The sequence below is a fragment of the Mauremys mutica genome, chromosome 1 (genome assembly GCF_020497125.1).
Source record: "Mauremys mutica isolate MM-2020 ecotype Southern chromosome 1, ASM2049712v1, whole genome shotgun sequence".
Lineage (NCBI taxonomy): Eukaryota > Metazoa > Chordata > Testudines > Geoemydidae > Mauremys > Mauremys mutica.
The window spans coordinates 117,608,072-117,628,157 of NC_059072.1; the positions used below are offsets into that span (position 1 = coordinate 117,608,072).

General features: G+C 41.6%; 1 long non-coding RNA gene across 1 annotated transcript; it reads right to left on the reverse strand.

The window, feature by feature from the left end:
- Positions 1–11,851: 11,851 nt before the first annotated feature.
- On the reverse strand, positions 11,852–12,489 carry LOC123361316. The gene is made up of 3 exons (XR_006576142.1): positions 12,366–12,489; positions 12,055–12,219; positions 11,852–11,917 (listed from the first exon to the last, which is right to left on the reverse strand). It is a non-coding gene; the product is annotated as an uncharacterized LOC123361316 (long non-coding RNA).
- Positions 12,490–20,086: the final 7,597 nt, after the last annotated feature.

Consider the following 20,086-nt stretch of genomic DNA (forward strand, 5'->3'; position numbering starts at 1 on the left):
GAATACTGACACATGAAGAGAAGGAGAACCAGAATTGGCCTTAACACTGGTTCTCCACTTGTAAGGTAACTCCCTTCTCTTCATGTGTTGGTATATTTATGCCTGCATCTGTAATTTTCACTCCATGCATTGGAAGAAGTGGGGTTTTTTACCCACGAAAGCTTATGCCCAAATAAATCTGTTAGTCTTTAAGATGCCAGAAATAGGATACTGCCTAGATGGACCACTTGTCTGATCCAACATGGAAAGCCATATTTCTATGTATTTTTCACCGGTTTTAAATTGACATACATTTTTAAATAAAAATAATTTAATTTAATCTCACATTTTATGTTAACTTTCGTTTTGGGGCAATTGGTAATGCATGTTTACTAAGGATATTAAGGGACAAATAAAAGATTTTCAGAATAGCATTGAAACCCAAGAAGTTGAACCTTCAAGTTTTGTTCACGTATATCAATATCTAGAGAAAAGATATTCATAATGCAGTCACGTAAACTAAGGGAGACATGGAAACAGGAGGCATAAATCTATTACAGTCAGGGTTGGAACTGTGCCAGATCCCACCAGGGATGTGTCATAGTATTCAAAAAGAAACTTTAATACCTGTCATCAAGGGATAGCAGAATACATGAAGCTGGGCCACATCCTCTCTCAATTTTGACAATTGAATTTTAACTAGGGCTGTCAAGTGATTAAAAATATGAATCACGATTAATCGCACAATTAAAAAAATTAATTGTGATTAATCACGCCATTAAACAATAATAGAATGCCCTTTATTTAAATATTTTTGGATATTTTCTACAATTTCAAATATATTGATTTCAATTACAACACAGAATACAAAGTATACAGTGCTCAATTTATATTTATTTTTATTACAAATATTTGCACTGTAAAAAACAAAAGAAATAGTATTTTTCAATTCACCTAATACGAGTACTGTAGTGCAATCTCTTTATCATGAAAGTTGAACTTACAAATGTAGAATTATGTACAAAAAATAGCTGCATTCAAAAATAAAACAATGTAAAACTTTAGAGCCTACAAGTCCACTCAGTCCTACTTCAGCCAATTGCTCAGACAAACAAGTTTGGTTGCAATTTGCAGGAGATAATGTTGCCTGCTTCTTGTTTACAATGTCACCTGAAAGTGATAACAGGCATTTGCATGGCACAGTTGTAGCCAGCATCACAAGATATTTACATGCCAGATGCACTAAAGATTCATATGTCCCTTCATGCTTCAACCACCCTGATGATTGATTCTGCTTGATAACAATCCAAAGCAGAGCAGACTGACGCATGCTCATTTTCATCATTTGAGTCAGATGCCACCAGCAGAAGGTTGATTTTCTTTTTTGATGGTTCGGGTTGTGTAGTTTCTGCATCTGAGTGTTGCTCTTTTAAAACTTCTGAAAGCATGCTCCACACCTTGTCCCACTCAGATTTTGGATGGCACTTCAGATTCTTAAACCTTGGGTCGAGTGCTGTAGCTATTTTTGGAAATCTCACATTGGTACCTTTTTTGTGTGTTGTCAAATCTGCTGTGGAAATGTTCTTAAAACGAACATGTGCTGGGTCATCATCCAAGACTGCTATAACATGAAATATATGGCAAAATGTGGGTAAAGCAGAACAGGAGACATACAGTTCTCCCCCAAGGTGTTCAGTAACAAATTTAATTAACACATTATTTTTTTAACGAGCATCATCAACATGGAAGCATGTCCTCTTGAATGGTGGCTGAAGCATGAAGGGGCATACGGATGTTTACCATATCTGGCACATAAATACCTTGCAACGCCAGCTACAAAAGTGCCATGTGAATGCCTGTTCTCACTGTCAGGTGACATTGTAAATAGGAAGCAGGTAGCAGTATTTCCCGTAAATGTAAACAAACTTCTTTGTCTTAGCATTTGGCTGAACGAAAAGTGGGACTAAGTGGACTTGTAGGCTCTAAAGTTTTACATTGTTTTGTTTTTGAGTGCAATTATGTAACAAAAAAAATCTACATTTGTAAGTTACTCTTTCATGATAAAGAGATTGCACTACAGTACTTGTATGAGGTGAATTGAAAAATACCATTTCTTTTGTTTATCATTTTTACAGTGCAAATATTTGTAATAAAAATAATAATATAAAATGAGCACTGTACACTTTCTATTGTGTATTCTGATATAAATCAATATATTTGAAAATGTAGAAAAACATCCAAAATGTTTAATAAATGTCAATTGGTATTCTATTGTTAAATAGTGTGATTAATCACGATTAATTTTTTTGAGTTAACCGTGTGAGTTAACTGCGACTAATCGACAATCCTAATTATAACTGATTACTAAAAATAATGAGTGACTTATCCACATCTGATTTCGTACTAGCTGTGGGCAGCTTACCATCATCAGAGGGTATGGTCCCACCAACACCAAGGCTAACAAGATAATTTACAAGCAACTGCAGTCAGTCTTCAATAAAACTCGGAGAAGAGATGTCATTGTGATTGTGGGCAACTTTAAAGTGCAGGCAGGAAAGTATAATGACATCTGGGGAAGTACATTTGGTATCAGGCAGATGAACAGGAATGGGCAGCAACTGCTGGAATTTGCAGCTGCCAATGACATGGTGATCGCTGACCTTCTCTTTCGTCACTCAAAGATTCATAAGCAGACCTGGTATAGCCCAGATGGTTTCACCACACTGTTATTGATCATGTCCTTATTAACAGTCATTGGCAGTCATGGATGTGCGAGTTCACAGAGATGCTGAACTTCACACTGATCATTGGCTTCTGCTGACAAAAATGTACTTCCAACTTCAAAGAAGAGACAACCAGTTAATGGGCTGAAATTAGTCCAGTTCAACAAAAAGACCTTAATACAACAAACTATCAGATGGCTTTCTGTTCTGAACTGTGTAAGGCCATCGAAGCACTAAAGAATGAAATGTCACTCCTTCTGTCATCTGATAAGGAATGGTGTTGTTTCAAGTCATCAGTGCTGACCACTGCCAGCTCAGTGTTGGAGCCTCAGCTCTTCAGACATTATCCAGGGATCAGTGAGGAGACACTGGCATTACAAGGTTTTTAACACCCTCCCGCGTCTATCATTGGGGCTTGATAGGAAAACCAACACACAGGTAAGGTGTAAACACAAACAGTTTATTAAAAACAAGGACCCCCAAAACACTAAGCATATAAACAAACCACTCGGTCATCAAACCAAGAAAGGCCTTAAGCCTGGAACCCAAATGGTATACAGTGGGGTAAAGATATAACAAATATTAACTACATCACCATGGGATACCATGGAGGCAGGAATCAAGGACACAGGATACACTAGGATGGGTCTTCAGATGAAACACAAGTAAATCGATCATCAGGTTTTCCAATGCTTTACATTGTCCTGTGGGGGAGTATGTGGACGCTGTTCTGACTGGATGTAATGTCAGTTGCGTGGGAGCAATGAAGATGGACACTGGACTGTAACAGCGATGACTTGGCTACCTCTAGAGTGGACAACATCTGAGGGGCGTGCTGCTTAGCTTTAAATAAGTTCCTGTTGCCAGGCATGTTGGAAGGTCAGGTGATCCCTATCTTTCTCACTTTTGCAAGAAAAGGCGCCAAACTAGGCAACAAAAAGGACACCAAATATGGAGGAACAACAACAACTCCATGAATCCAAGATGGCTAACTGAGAGGGAAATAGCAAAACAGAAAAATTCCCTACACTGGAGCTAAGAAAAAAGCAAGGCTACAATTTGAGGATTCAATGACATGTTTGTTGAGAGCAAAGGAAAAGCTGAATGGGTTTGACTTCAGTATGTCATCAAGTCGTTGTGTGAGAAAGATAAGTAATCCTGATCAAGTATCAGAAAGGTAGCCGTGTTAGTCTGGATCTGTAAAAAGCAACAAAGAGTCCTGTGGCACCTTAAAGACTAACAGATGTATTGGAGCATAAGCTTTCATGACGTCTGACGAAGTGGGTATTCACCCACGAAAGCTTATGCTCCAATACATCTATTAGTCTTTAAGGTGCCACAGGACTCTTTGTTGCTTTAAGTGATCCTGATGCTTGTCTCAGGCAGTGAGTTTAGAAAGGCTGCTGCCCAGCACTATTGCTGCACCCTCTATTCAGCTTTGTGGTGTTTGTAGGGGAAGGTGGCATCAGAATGTCCAGTAAAGAATTAGGATGGCAGTGTAGCAAGGCGGAGGGGCCTCCCTCTGATGTTGACAGGGAAGAACCACTCCCCGCCTCCTGGTGAGTGAAGCCAGGCCAGGCCTGGCCCTCATGTCAGAAGCAGAGGGATGGAACAGGAAGTATAAGAGGCGGGGCCTCCAGCTCAGTTGAGAGGGAGCCAGGGAAGGAGTCAAATGCTGGTGCCTTGCTGCTGGCCCCTGAACCAGGGACCGAGCTGTGTCAACCCCTGCCTCCTCAGGAATACCTGGAGGAGCTGCTGCCAGATGAATACCCCAAGGAACTGCTGGCTCTCAAGTACCCAGGGGAGCCTGAGGGCCCATGAGCAACAAAGCCCTATGAACAGGTTGGGGTAGGAAATAGCCCAGGGAAACCAGACACTAGTCCAGTTGTGTTGCTGAAACCATGATCAACATATTTCAGCAGGATCCCCACTGACCCAGTGGCAGGATTCCCAGTCACTGTTAGGGCCCTGCGCTGGGACTCAGTCGAGTAGGGTGGGCCTGGGTCCCCCTGCTGCCAACCCCCGACAGCCTACCCACCTTAGGCTGGATGGCCTGTGCTTGCCTGCCTTTGCGCTGCCCCAGCCATGGAGCCAGGCTATAGAGTGTTTGCTGTCTGCCCAGCCAGGGATCTGGGCCACAGCCTGCCTTTCCCAGCCAGGGAACCTGAGCCTGACTGTTACTGGGTCTATCTACTGTTGATCAGCTCTCAGCCGCAAGGTGGAGTGGCCTCCCTCTGATGCTAACTGGGAGGAACCACTCCAAGCCACTACAGGCAGCATCAGCCACAGTCTGCAAGATCAGTTGCGAAGATCATGTCAAGATAATTCTCAATTGTCCATCACCTGCAGTTCCCCTTCCGTTTAAAGAGGGGCAGGAAGTTCTGGTAGAGCCACCTTCCTTCAAGCAAGAAGAGATCCAGATCACAGTCCAGAAACAGAAGTCTGAGGAGGATCCAGGAGTTTGTAACATTACTCGAGTTCCTGAAGACAATAAGAGTATTGTTGTATTGAGACTGCCAGGCTGTCTCAACCATCTGGTGTACTAGTATCAGCTCTGATGACTGGAAAAAGGGGTTATTCTGCCTCTGTTCAAAAGACTGAACGTAGCAATTATAGAGGTATTATGCTGTTGTCGGTCCCAGGGAAAGTCTTCACTTCAATGGTAGTGTTTCAAATCAATGATGCATTTCCTGGCAAAAGCCAGGATTCTCAGTGTGGCTTTAGACCTGGTCATTCCACTAACAATCTGCTCTTTACTTGAGAGAGTTTTTTAGAAGTTGGCTGAATTTCATAAGTCATGTGAACACTTTTCATAGACTTCCATCAGACTTTTGAGTTAGTGCATAGAGCAAGTTTATGGGATCTGTGCTGCATCTTGGCATCTCGGAAAGATAATGTCATTGATAAAAGAGCCCTATGGAACGGAAAGCGGTGTTGGATTCAATGGCAGATACACAACCTAGTTTCCTATCTCCATGGGAGTTTGGCACAGGCTGTCACCAGCACTGTTCAATATCAGCATTGACTGCTTAGTAGATAAGCTTGGGGAGTGATCTGTTGGTGACACTGAACTGAACACCATTCTGCTTCAACATTTTGAATTCAGTTTGGTGAATTGCTGCAGCTGATGGCTGATCTGGTTAGGCAATAAGCAGCACATATAGTACTGTTTATTAATCCAGGTAAAACTAGGTCCCTAGCCATTATTGTCAAACAAACTCCAGCTCCAGATTATAACCAGTTCAGTATTAACCTATATGGATGGGACATTGAGGAGCCGCCAGATATTTGGGCAGCATCATAGACATTGCTGGAGGATTGCTGCTGTCATGTTTAAGGTCCTTCAGCATCCTCTGTGGGGACATCATGACATGAAGCTGGCTACCACCATTATACCAACTCTCTCATATGGAAGTGAAAAGTGGGCATTGAGGAAAGCTGAAGAACACTGAATTGACTTCTTCATATCAAAGAGCAGGACAAGATCAGAAACTACGATATTCTAACTGAATCCAGCAACTTCCTTCATCAGCACTGGTTTGGTTTCAGCAATTTTCTTAGTATGAACATATGTAAGGCAATGAATTTTGAAGCATGTGTACCAAGAAATGCTGCTACATGGCTGGTGGTCGCAGGGGTACCTTAAGCTTTGGTGGTATGACCAGATTTCCGGAGATAGACATAAACTGAATATACAATCAGAACATCGGGAAGGAATTTTCCTCCAGGGTAGATTGGCAGTGGCCCTGGAGGTTTTTCGCCTTCCTCCGCAGCATGGGGCAGGGGTCGCTTGCTGGAGGATTATCTGCTACTTGAAGTCTTTAAATCAGGATTTGGGGACTTCAACAGCTGAGTCAAGGGAGAGAATTATTTCAGGAGTGGGTGGGTCAGCTTTTGTGGCCTGCATCTTGCGGGAGGTCAGACTAGATGATCATAATGGTCCTTTCTGATCTTAAGTTCTATGATTCTATGATTCTATGATCTTAGGCACTTTGCCAGAAAATGATCTGGGTGGCTCTTGATTTGCAAAGAGGCCATGTCTCTTTGAGATTTGCGATGATGATGAATAAAATAAAATGCAGTAAAATGACAGAGGAACAGAGATTAATCACAGATAAATGATGTGCAAATAGACTAGAGAATTTGTTGTTATGTACTATTGTCATTACTGCAATAGCATCCAGAGATGTTAGTGAAGACCAGGACCTCATTATGTGATAGGCATTGTAAAGACATAAAATAAAAGCGAGTCCCTGGCCCAGGGACCTTACACTCATAATAGGGGCAAGATGTAACAAGTGGGTAATGGTCACAATTGACAAGGAAGAGGAGGAATAGAATACAAGGATGATTAATTGGAACCCAAGGTTGCATAGACTTATAGTGGCCCCATATTCTAGCAATAAGAATATTTACTTATTTTGTCTTATTTATTTTTAAATATAGCTATTCTTCTGTTCCAACACTTTTAATTACTCTAAATTCGATTCCTACCTCATTAGCTATTCCTTCTATTTAAACATACCTCTTGAATTAGAGTTTTAATGGAAATAGAAAGCTAAATTTGTAGTACTGTTTAGTACTGCATTAAATCTAGTAAAAATGTTGATGTAAGTATAAAAATATAATACACAACTAGAAGACCTGTAATTTTATAATACATATATATTTGTTAATATTTGTTTTAAGCACCACTACAGAGGATTTTGCCTTCACTGATCACAGCTTGTAGTGATCATGTAGTAATGTGGATTAACTCTTACTTTCCAAAGCCATTTTCTGTTGGTACTGATGTGCTTGCCCCTCTCTTATACCAATCAATGGGGTTTTCAATTGCAAGGATCACATTTGACATGATTACTTTGATTTTATATGATGTTTTAAAACATAGCAAAGGACTTTGCACCCTTTTGAGTGCCACTCAGCCACAGGAAAGATTGTTACAGTTTCTGGAAGCACACATTAGAACCAAGTATAATTTGACTGACCTGTCATAGTACTAAGATGCCTCCTAGAACTTACCATGTCATTACAGAAATAAAGTTTTTGCTTCTACACACATGCCTGTTTGGGGAAATTTCTTATTTTATGTATCCGAATACAGTGATCATCCAGATATAATAGTAATAAGTGGGTGCTTATCAAATAGATATAAACATTATAATTCTACATTATAATTCTACAGCAAAATTGTTGTTGTTATAATACAATGTTAAATGTATATTTGTTCATTTCTTTAGATTCATAAAGCCATAAGGGGTGCATATTTTTGTACGTTAGGTACAATTAGTTAAAAGTATGGCTTACATGATGCAAAGGGTTGTTAAAGACACAAATGGAAAGATTCTTGGTACAGAAGAACAAAGAAAAAGATGAACAAAACATTTTCAGGCTGTTTTAAATAAACTAAGCCCAAGCAAACTACTAGAAATACATGTGAAGACCTACCACCAGAGATTGATACTGATTTAGTAGATACTACAATAAAAGAAGTTAGAAAAGCCATTTGTAAGCTAAAAAATTGGAAGGCAGCAGGAGGGGATAACATTACTGGAGAGATGCTTAAAGCAACTGACAAAACAGCTCTCCAGACTTTCCTTGTCTTTTTGGACAGAATATGAATGATTGAAGAATCCAGTCCACTGGAAGAGAGACCTGATAGTAAAATTGCCAAAGAAGGATGAGCTTATCAGCTGCAATAACTGGAAAGGAATCACATTTCTCTCAGTGCCAGAGAAAATCATAGACAGCATCATTTGGGAATGTATCAAGAAACAAATAGTCTCCAAATTAGAGAGGAAAAAGCAGGTTTTAGACCACTGAGATTATGTGCAGTACATCAGTACATATTGTTGTTCTCAGATATATTACAGAACAAAATGTGGCATGTCAGACACGTGTGATAAATTCTATAGATTTCAAGAAGGCTTTTGATAGTCTACACAGGGTATTCACCCACGAAAGCTCATCCTTCCAATACGTCTGTTAGTCTATAAGGTGCCACAGGACTCTTTGCTGCTTACAGAGAAATAGTCTTTGGAAAATTATGGTGTATTATGGAATATTGGCATATTAGGTAAAATAATTAGAATCATCAAGCATCTTCATGATAATGCTGAATGTGCAGTCAGAGATGGTGGCAACATCATCTGATGGTTTGCAGTGACAACTGGAGTAAAGCAAGGCTGTATTATGTCCCCACTATTGTTTGCATGCGGAAAATAACTGCAGAAAGCAACAGGAATTTTATGCACAAATGATAAAGCACAATTGGATGACCTAATTTTTGCTGATGATGTTGTCCTGCTTAGTTCAACACATCACGTAATAGAAGGAAAGACCCATATTTCGCAGACACAGCAAAACAAGTTGATTTGTTTATCAACAAGAGGAAGATAAAATATACGGCTATCAGTGTCCCAAAGCAACCATCATAGTAGACAGAAAAACACGAGAAGTAAGTCATTTTTACCTATATAGGGAATGAGGTATGCAGTGATGGCGACACCAAGCTAGATATCAAACAGATACCCCAAAGCAGCAAACAACTTTCATAAACTTGAAAATAATTTGGAAAAGTTGCATGATTGACACTGATACAGAAAAAAAAAGAATTTTTAACAGTGGCATCGTGTCTGTCCTCCCTTATGGAGCAGAGTCATCACTTTTATTATAGGATTTCCATAAAAAGATCAATGAATTCCAAAGTAAATGTCTGTGAAAGATTTTCAGAGTGCAATGGAAAGAGTTTCTTCCAACATCAGAAATTCTAAGTAGAGCAAACCAACTTAAAGCATCAAACATGGTAAGAAGATGACAATGGACATATTTAGGACAAGCTTTAAGAATACAAATATGACTTCCATGTCAAGTGATAATACGGACAACACTTGGAAAGAGAAAATGAGGCTGACTTGGAGAAACACCACTCAGAACAATAGAGAAAGAAGCCAAATCTACCAATATGACACTCAAAAGTCTTAACAGACCAGCACAAGACTGAACTAAATAATGGAAACTGGTGGACAGACCAGGCAGCTGAGAGTGCAGGAGGATAAAGAAGAAGAAAGGATTGTATAATGTTACAAAAATATTGCAAGATAGCTGTAAATGAATTAAATATATAAACAGATATGTATTGCACACGTTATTTTCTATTTGCATTGATTAGGATACATTTTTCAGTTCCACTTTAACATCATCTTTGTAGGCGCTGACTCCGTGGGTGCTCCGAGGCTGGAGCAACCGCAGAAAAAAAATAGTGGATGCTCAGCACCCACTGGAAGCTCCCCCAATCAGCTCCTCCCTCTCCCTCCCAGCACCTCCCACCCACCATGGATCAGCTGTTCAGTGGAGTTCAGGAGGCACTTAGGGGGAGGGAGAGGAGTGAGGGGGAGGTGTGCGAGGGGGAGGAGGCAGAACGGGGCAGGGTCTGGAAGAGGTGGGGCAGGGGTGAGGGCTTGCAGGAAAGGGTTGAGTGGGGGCAGGGCCTGGGGCAATTGGGGGTCGAATACCCCCGACGACTCATAAAGACAGCGCCTATGGTCACACCTCTAAGGATGATGGGTCTGATTGTTTTATGCCAGGGGCGGGCAAACATTTTGGCCTGAGGGCTGCATAGGGTTTTGGAAATTGTATGGAGGGCCAGTTGGGGAGTGAGGGGTGGCCTGCCCTCCCCCCCGCTTCTCACTCCCTGACAGCCCCCCCAGACTCCTGCCCCATCCAACCCCCCCAATTCCCTGACAGCCCCCCAGGACTCCTACCCCATCCACCCTCAGCTCCCTGTCCCCTGACCGCCCCCAGAACCCCACCTCTTACTGCCCCCCACCGCCCCATCCAACCTCTCCTCTCATTCCTGACTGCCCCTCCCCCTGGGATCCTTGCCTCATCCAACCACCCCCTCTCCCTGCCCCCTGCCGCCCCATCCAACCCCCCCTCCTTCCTGACTGCCCCCCTGGGACCTCTGCCCCCAGTCAACCCCCCTGTTCCCTGCCCTCTGACCGCCCTGCCTCCTAGCCACACCCTCGCCCCCGCCTGCCCCCCGAACTCCCCTGCTCTCTATCCACCTCACCCACCCCCTTACTGCGCTGCCTGGAGCACCAGTGGTTGGCGGCACTACAGACGCGCCACCGTGCAGCACAGAGCACCGGGTCAGGCCAACCCCAGGAGCTCACAGCCCCGCTGCCCAGAGCACTCCACTGGCGGCGGAGCAAGCTGAGGCTGCGGGGGAAGGGAGACAGCAGGGGTGGTGCTGGGGCTAGCCTCCCAGAACAGGAGCTTAGTGGCTGGGCAGGAGTATCCCGTGGGCCAGATGTGGCCCACGGGCCAGACTTTGCCCACCTCTGTTTTATGCAGATCTCTCCATGTGGAGCTCCCATTCCATAAGGATGAGTCGCTTGTGGCAGTGTCCCTTGATGATGCCCTATAAAGATGCCTCTCCCCAGGAGATCTGATTAGACAGCACCATGGGCTGCAGGAGGGCATGGGGATGAGGCAGGGAGAGCATTCCCTGCTGTGCCTGTATTACTGATGGGTCAACCACACTTTATCCCCCTGGCTACTATTGAGACCCAGCCTTTAGGAGCATGGCTCTTTTAAGGGCTGTGCTGCTGGAGGGAGCACAGTCAGTAAAGTAGCAGCTGGCTTTGCAGGATATTTATTTAAATATGTGATCATTACATTATCGTTAATAATAATTTAATTAAAATTGATACATCCTAGGACTCCATCCCTTGTCATGCACTGCACCCAGAAGTATACATGTATTCTGAAATTGGTGATGAAATATGTTGCATAAATATACATGGCATCAGACAACGACATCAAAAATACAGAAATCTGATCTTGCATTGTGAAAACAGCACACTTATTGAAATACAGATATTGAATATGAATATCATAAAAGGAATCACAGAAAATGACTATACAGCTACATTACGTTATAGATGTTCAGTTTTCATATTTCCCCCTTCATGAAAGTCACTCTGAGACAAAAATGTATTCAATTTTGCAATATCTATTCTTCTGTAAGATGAACCTCTCCTAATTAGAGTACAATTTCTCTTTTGGCAAAACACAACAAGAACAAAATAAAAATACCTAATAATATAGGGCCATACAATGCACTCCAGATCACATCTAGATCTCATCCTTCCTCTGCAATCTCCCTTCCTTTTATTGCTTTGTAGCATGCCTTTCATGAGGTCAGGATCTCCCTGGAAGGAGAGTACAGGTTTTGGTTAGTTGGGGAATGGAGACCTTGTGTTGGGTGGAGTTGGTGATAGAAGAAAATGCATGTTCTTCCTTCCTTCTCCAGCCATGGAAAAGGTAAATACAAGTTGGATTTTATTACCTTCCCACAGTGTGTCCTGCATGATGGAAATCTCTCTCTAAAGGAATCCCTGATCAGCTGTGGCCAGGAGAAGTTCCCGGTAGAACAGCTCCATTGGACATCTGTTTGTATGGTTCTGTCTTCCTGTGATTCTGCCAATATTTTTCAGGTTTAGTAGTGGAGCCCCTGGATCATTTCACAGGGGAACAAAGCTTAACCACTTCCCCCACCACCACCCTCTCAGTAGAGGGCATCATTGCAGAGTTTTCCTCCCCCTTTGCCTGCTTTTGAGGGTTTTTGTAACATGAGGGATGCAGTTCAACCCATAGTACCTTTACTCCTAAAGGCTCCAAAGCTCTTTTAAGACAACTGATATGCATACACACACACACATCACTTCTTTCACCACTGAAATGCAGTCATCTCTGATGTGCCATGCTTGTAAGTATTCTGTATCAGCATCACTACCCTGTTTTTAAGAGAGGAAAGGGAGAATGAGACAACTGAAACTATAGAAGAGATTTTGGTAGCAAACTATAAGTTGGTGTAAAGTCAGCACACACATTTTTAAACAAGAAAAGTGCCAAGGGATCTTTTAATGACCACGAGTGGACAGGTTCTCATTTTCATATTTCATTCAAATTATGTTCCTTTCAGCAGCACAGTGCTCCATAACATGATGTTGGAATATTGGTTCAGTGATGGCTCTGAGAGAAAGTGACATTTACTGAACCTCCATCACCACCTCTGGCAGCATGCAGTTTTCTTGAAGATCTCACATGCAGAAGCTTAAACTTTATAACATTGCCTTTTGAAGAGCTCAAGACTCAGAAAATGTTCTTTCCAGTGTTGGATTTATGTTAGGGATGTACCGAACTAGTTCAAGAATGAGGTTCAGTATTTCTCATGCTGAGACGGTAGCAGACATTAAACTGGGCCACTTTGGATCTGGAAGCTAAGTTCCATTAGTCATCTCTTCAGCTATCATCTGAACAGAAGCACCTTTCAGAAGCTGTCCAAAGTTTGCCTTATCCTCTGCAGAATTGGGAAATGAGGGTGTTCATGCCAGCTGTTACATATCAAAGTAATTTCTCTCCTCAGATTCCTATCTACTTGCTTTCTTATGAAGATTATAGGGGATGAGACTACAAGTGTAAGTTGAGATTTTTTCTCATGCCCATTTTATTTTGTTGAAAGCAGTGTTTTCACACTATGTTGATTACATCATGAGAAACAAATCCCAAAATGTCAGATGACGTGTGTGTACAAGACATTTTACTGAAACTTGAATCATTGTTTATTCTTAAGAGGTCATGGCTAGCCTGAGGAGGCTTGGTCTTAATTCATGCATCCAACAACAGCAGTTCAGGAGAGGTAAAATAGCATGCAGATGCTTTATCATCAAGCATATCAAGCATATCTTTGGGCTATTGAAGAACTGTTTTGTGCCTGTAAGGATATAGTCATATTCAAGCATCTTCCTATATGATACCATGAATTGCTTTTTCCTTTCCATTCTCTTTGATTGTTACTTTGTGAGTATTCACCTCAAAGGAAAACAACACTCATCAAATATAGGGTAGTATCCTGAATATTTACATGGTGAGAAGCAATTCTAACCACTTTAAAAATGTGAAATGCATTTAAACTTAAAGGCCTAATTTTTTCTCCCCTAATGCTTGCAACCTTATTGAAGTCAGAAGGGTGCACAAATATAACTGCCTGACAGATTTGGCCCAGATCTTTTATGGCTGTTAGTAACAATGCATCTACTGTTGCTTGGCACCATCCTGGTGAAAAATACCATTTTTTTATGACAACAGCAGCATTGGAGCTCAGTTTGAGACTAGTTATATAGTTTCCAACCTGAATTAATATTGGAAGAATATCAACATTTAATTGAAACATATTTCGCAGCTTTGGCTTTCAGATTGCTGTGCTGAACAAAATAAGTGCAGCTTTCTTTTTAGCTTCATAATGGGTAGATGAGCCATTTAAAGGAAACAAAGAGTGAAGTTATCTGATGACACCATATACTGTAGTAATGGGGGTGCTGTAAGTACCTAAGGTAGATAGGGAGCAACCAGAAGGGAGCAGGGTCTCTTCATAACATCTCATCTCTAGCCCCACCTGAAACTCAATGCATGGTCAATACAAATTGACCTCACAGGAGGAATTAAAAATGGGAAAATATCTTTTAGCTTGTAATTTAAGGCTGTTAAGTCTGATAAAATTTGTGCTTGGGTGCCCATACCTCATGTCAACAAGGGACAGAAGGGGTTATTGAATGTCACAATGGGGCCCAATCCTGCTCACTGGATGTCGTCTGTTGTGATTGGATCCAACCCTGAACCCACTGTGCTTCTAAGTCCTCTGAGCCTGGATAGTGACTGTTCAGTGTTCCTAGCTCTGGGTCTCTCAGGCACATTCCCTTGTACAGATCCCATGTTTGACATACTTCTTGGGCAATGAGACTCTGCAATCCAGCTGCCTAGACTCCAGAACCAGTGCCACAGCCCTACCAAGCCCCCTGTTGCTTAGACACATTTCCCCAGAGTACACCTGGCTGTGGGAGCTCTGATATTCTAGTTACACCCTACATGGACAATGCGGCAGTAATGCAAGGAATACAGACTGGTCAAAGAAACCACAGATACTTTGCTCTTAAAAAAAACACGAGAGAATTACAGATCTAGGGAAAAGAACATAGTCTTGAACATAATACCCTTCAATCTGATTTCATCACCCCTGTGGTTTGGTCTAAGTTCTTTGGGCAGGCAGCTCTTTCTGTGTGCTTGGCCTGGACTTATGACATTGGTTGGCCTGTCTTACTTAGAGAGGCACCCCTTTTAAATCATACTCTAATCCCCTGTTCCCTCTGTGGTATAATCTAGGAGGAAGTCCAGTCTCCAGTCCCTTCTCCCCCTGCCCAGTACTTCAGTATAGAAAATCAAACCAGTCAAAAACCCATTATTCCAGTAGGGAAGAGTCATTAAATGTTGATGGCCCTTGAGTGCTCTGTCACAATTTCTCAGATATAGTCTATCCACCAAGTGTCAAGTATCTGCTAGAAAATGGAAGCGCTAATCAACACTGAAGGTTACATTCAAAATGGAGGTTGTAATACAACAGAATATTCACCAAACAAAATGGAATGTATGTTTAGATCCAAACATACCCCTGTTCCACCACACTGACCTTCCCTGAACCTGAGGAGGAATACTTACCTGACCTCAAGGGGTGTGCATAAATTCTTTGTCTTTGAGGGAGGGGCTGACATCTGGGACTCGTTAGACAGGAGGCCTTTCATAGTACATTTGTGAGTAGGGTCCTTGGTTTCAAAGAGGAACAAATTCTACTTGGACTGAGGGGGCCTCTGCTTACGGACCTGAGGTGCATACAGGGTTAGATGCTCTGAATTTACTATGGACTCTAGAGGCAGTTAGTACTTTATCCCCTGGTAAGCTAACCACTTCTAGGAATCAGGAATAAAAACCCTGTTTTATGCCTATAGCTGCTGTGTCTTGCTGCATGAATCCTGAAGTTGGCTGGGCTCCAGTGACCTTGCAGGGGTTGCCACAGATCACTTTAAATATCATAAAAAGAAGAAACTTTAAGAGCTATGTGGTATCAAAAAGATGACAAGGTATAGTCACCCTGCTTAACGGAATAATCTTAATTATAAATACATTTTGTCATAAATTCTCCCACTCTCTTTCTTGTTTTATAGCATTTTATAGGTGAGGGAAGAATTTTTTTTTGTCTCTTTAATAATGTATTTGAGCTACTAGTAGAATGTCCTTCACTAGCCCCTCTGATTATGGAATTATACAAAGGGAATTTTCTAAAGAAAACACATCATTAAAATATTTTTGTCACCTAGCTTTAAATAGTATTAATCTTACTTATGAACTTTATTTCATAAAAGACCTTAAATTCCCATCCTTTATTTAATTATATTCTCAGTTGAGAGCTGATATGAAAAGCACAGTTTATTTCAAGTATTATTCATACTTGTACTGTTAATGAGCTAATGCCTGAAGTCCATCTGTACAAAAGTCTCCATCTTGTTCATCATTTTTGCATGCCCATAAAAAAATGCAATTGCTTAAGGTGCTACATACATTCAGTGCCATTGCTTTCCTTATATAATATCTGCATGGAAATGTATTCTGTTGTTCTTTCTTAAATAATTAACTTTATCTGCTAATACATTCTTACCCAATCCAATTCCTTTAGAAATTATAATTGTGTGTGCAGTACATATTCATCTGAGCATCTATACTTCCTTTTTTTCCCCTCTCTCTCTCTGTCAAAAAGTCAGTTTGGAGACACATTAACAAAATGCTTCTTACGATCTGTAAACCCTGTAAAGGACAAGCTGTTATTTCAGCCTCTGGGCTGTAGTCCCATATGCCTAAATCCATTACAAAATATAGATTTTGCAGAACCCAATGAAGAGCATAATCAACTTTTTGATATTCTATGTATAATAATTTTTTCCATTATCAGTTAAATAGCTGGTAGACTGGTGATATAGAACATGACAAGACTCTGACTAACATGCAGGATTTTTTCTTAACAATGTAATTTGTTTGGGCTTTGTTTCTGTACTTAGCAAGCTAGAACATATTGGGGGTGGGGGAGAGTGAGATTTAAAATGTGTAGGCTCACCACCTGCCTTCAGTTGTTCATAGGTTCCCCTACATAAACACCCACTCAAGCAAAGCAGTTAATTGTACACTTAATTTTAAGCATGTGAGTACAGTATTCCCATTGGGTGTAGTCCTATGAGATAATTATAATACTACAGGTGAGTAAACTGATACCTACCTAGACTAAAGGCCTGATCCAAAGTAGATTAAAGTCACCAGAAAGACTCTCATTGACTACAATGGGCTTTGGATCAAGCCCTGAATAGTGTTAATGGGAATCTACCAGTCCCCTGCTCTAACCCTTCCCATCAGTTAATTAATTTGAAATATCATATTGCATTTTGTCAGTTTTATTAATATAATCTATAAAACATGCTAAATTCTATGCATGTGATACTTTTCTTCTAAGTTATATCACATGTTAATTCTGTACAACATTCTGTAATATTAAGTTCTGCACTCATATCCTGGGTTTGGGGGATTTTTGTTTATTTTTATAATAAATATTTTGATAATGCATAAAATTAATTTTTAATGTATTAGAATTCACTTATCAACATGATAAATGGCATAGCCACTCAACTGGGATAACTGCCAAGGAGCTGATTCAGTGTGATACATTTAGAGTTCTCTAATTAATGGATCAATGGTATAACAATCCTGTTTAAAGGTATACTTCGTCTATACCTTATGCAGACTGCTCAACAGGTACATATTGAATTTTGGAAGCACAAATTAGGCAGTCTGACATTATTATGATTTTAAATGTTTCACTGTTTCATATTATGCTTATTTTTAAAGTAACTTATGAAACAGTATCTACCAGACAGTGTATCCCTGCAAGACTCTGGTAATTGGGACAAATGTTTCATTGTTATGCTTCTGTTTCCACTATGGAATGTAAATTAAACTTGATCTGCAAAGAGTTTAGAAAATCCAGAACAAACAACTTTAGGACTATAATGAATGTCCTTGAATAACAAGGGACCCTGCTTCACATTAACAGCTGAGACCCTGATCCTGCAACTCTTCCACTGAAGAGCCCCAATTTCAGTGGGAGCTTCCTGCACAGAACTGTTGCAGGTTTGGGCCCTTAATAGGAAAGCAGCAGACACCACCGATTTGGTTGACTTACCGTACCCTTGCTACACACATGCACATCATACATCAGTTTGAAAGCGTATTATGTATACTTTAAAATAAGTTATGATGTGGAGCTGTCGCGTGGTGCCATTAACAAAGAAACAGAGATAAACAATGATACACGCAACACATCAAATGACCACTCTGAAACTTATTAGTTTAATGACTCTTGTATTATTTCAAGACATAAAACTGGATTTCTTTGTGACCTCAGAGTATCACACCAACAGTCTAAAGGGTAGAACAAAATCTAATCATTTGTACAGTTATTGAAATGTAATAGCACCGGTGACATTTCTAGTCATCATCATCATCATGTTCAACATTATGATCTCTGTTGAGAGTGCATGGGTTACCACAGTCTTCATTGCCTTGGTATGTACACAGTTCTGTGCAGAGAAGATTGTTCTGACTACAGACACAGTTGATTATGCAGTGACCGCTACTGGCACAAGCATAAATAAGATCATGTAGAATCTCAGATGCCATTGGACCCTTAAAGAATACAAGAAGTAGTTCATCATCCACATTTCTTCATCCATGTTGCACTGGTGATCCAATAACTGGTTTACTTATGTGTGAAGACATTCAAATCTTTGTTAGTAAAGATGTTCTTTTGATATGCTCTCCAAAACTGTCCTCACGTGGTAGAGCTTTGGCCACTGACTTGTCCTTTGTAATGGCTAGACTGAGGCACAAGCAATTCAGGTCTATGTAGATCTCCTTTTCTTTCTTGCTCTGGTCATACAGCACTGCTACCAATTTCCTTGCTGCAGAAATTGCAGATTGTCCATTACTCTCTTCTTCCAATTTGCCAGTAACTCTGAATTGGTAAGCTCCCTTTGTTTTGACAACATTAAACACAGATTTTTCTTCAATACCAAATAAGGATGGCACTGTCATATCCTGTTAGTGTGTTTACAGCAGAAAGTATATTACAGAAGTCTGGAGTGAGTGCGTCACAAATTGCATGCACAGGTATGAAGTGACGCTTGTCAGTTGTGCTGGTCATGGTACCTGTTTCAATCTACATGTTACCTGTGTGCTCCATTACTGGAAAGAAACCAACAACAAGGACCAAAACATCTGTATCAGGGGACATAATTACTATGGTTCCTTTGACACCGTGAGACCTAAAAGCCATATTGGCACACACAGCATACAGAAGCAACCCTTGTGTCCACTTCTTCTTGACTACTGTACAAATCTTGGGCTTCTTCAACACTTCTACTGATGATAGCATTGGAAAAGTCTGTGGCAAGAAGGATATTTACGTTGGGTGCTATATTCTCAGGTGTATTTTGAACCATATATTCACAGAGAAATTTTACAAATTATTGCTTGTTGGATGCCAGGCATAGGCAATGCATATAATAGGCAAGGGGAAGCTGCCCTGTTGCTGAAAGCCTGGACCGTAGTGGCCTTGCCAGTGCTCCGCCTCTTACCATCACTGCACTACCCCTTCACAGAGGCCCCCACCACCTGCCACTGTCTGGTGTGTCCCTCCTCTCCTCCACTCCATCCCCCATCTCTGGAGGCCCCCACTGCCCTGCAACCCTCCTCTCCTCCATTCCCACCCCTGTGAGGTCCCCGCCACTCACCGCATCCCTCCGCTCCTCCACCTCTTCCCCCATGAGGCCCCACTGCCTGCCACTCGCCATGTGCTTGTGCACAGAGGGGGGGCCTTTCAGGGGAAGGGGGACGGATGTGGAGGAGAGGAGGGATGTGGAGAGCAAGAGCAGTGGGGGCCTCACAGTCGAGTAGGAGTAGAGGAGAGGAGGGCCACAGGTAGCAGTGGGCAGTAGGAGCCTCACAGGGGAGAGGGGAAGAAAGGAAGAACGTGGTGAGCGGCAGCAGAGAGGACAAGCAGGGAGGGGGACGAGCGGGACCTGGAGACGAGTGGGGATGGGGACTGGGGCAGAGCAGGGGAGGAATGTGAGCAGGGCTGTGGGCGAAAGAGGAGGGACAGGGAGCTAGCCTCCAACGGGGAAGCTTCATCTGCCACCCATGATGCCACTTTTAGAAACTTTTTCTATGGAGGCAAAGGTCATCCACAAATCATTGGGTATTTCTTGCATCCAACTGCAGATCCTGTGTGCCATTATTCTTCTGCAGTCTTCACAGAGTTACTGTTGTGATATCTGTCAAAGTCTTCGATTAGCTGTGTCAAGTCTTTTTAGGACCTGCCTCAAGTACTCAGCAGCTAATTCACTGAATGTGTGAAATTTGTCTCCAACAATCATTTGTGTTGACAG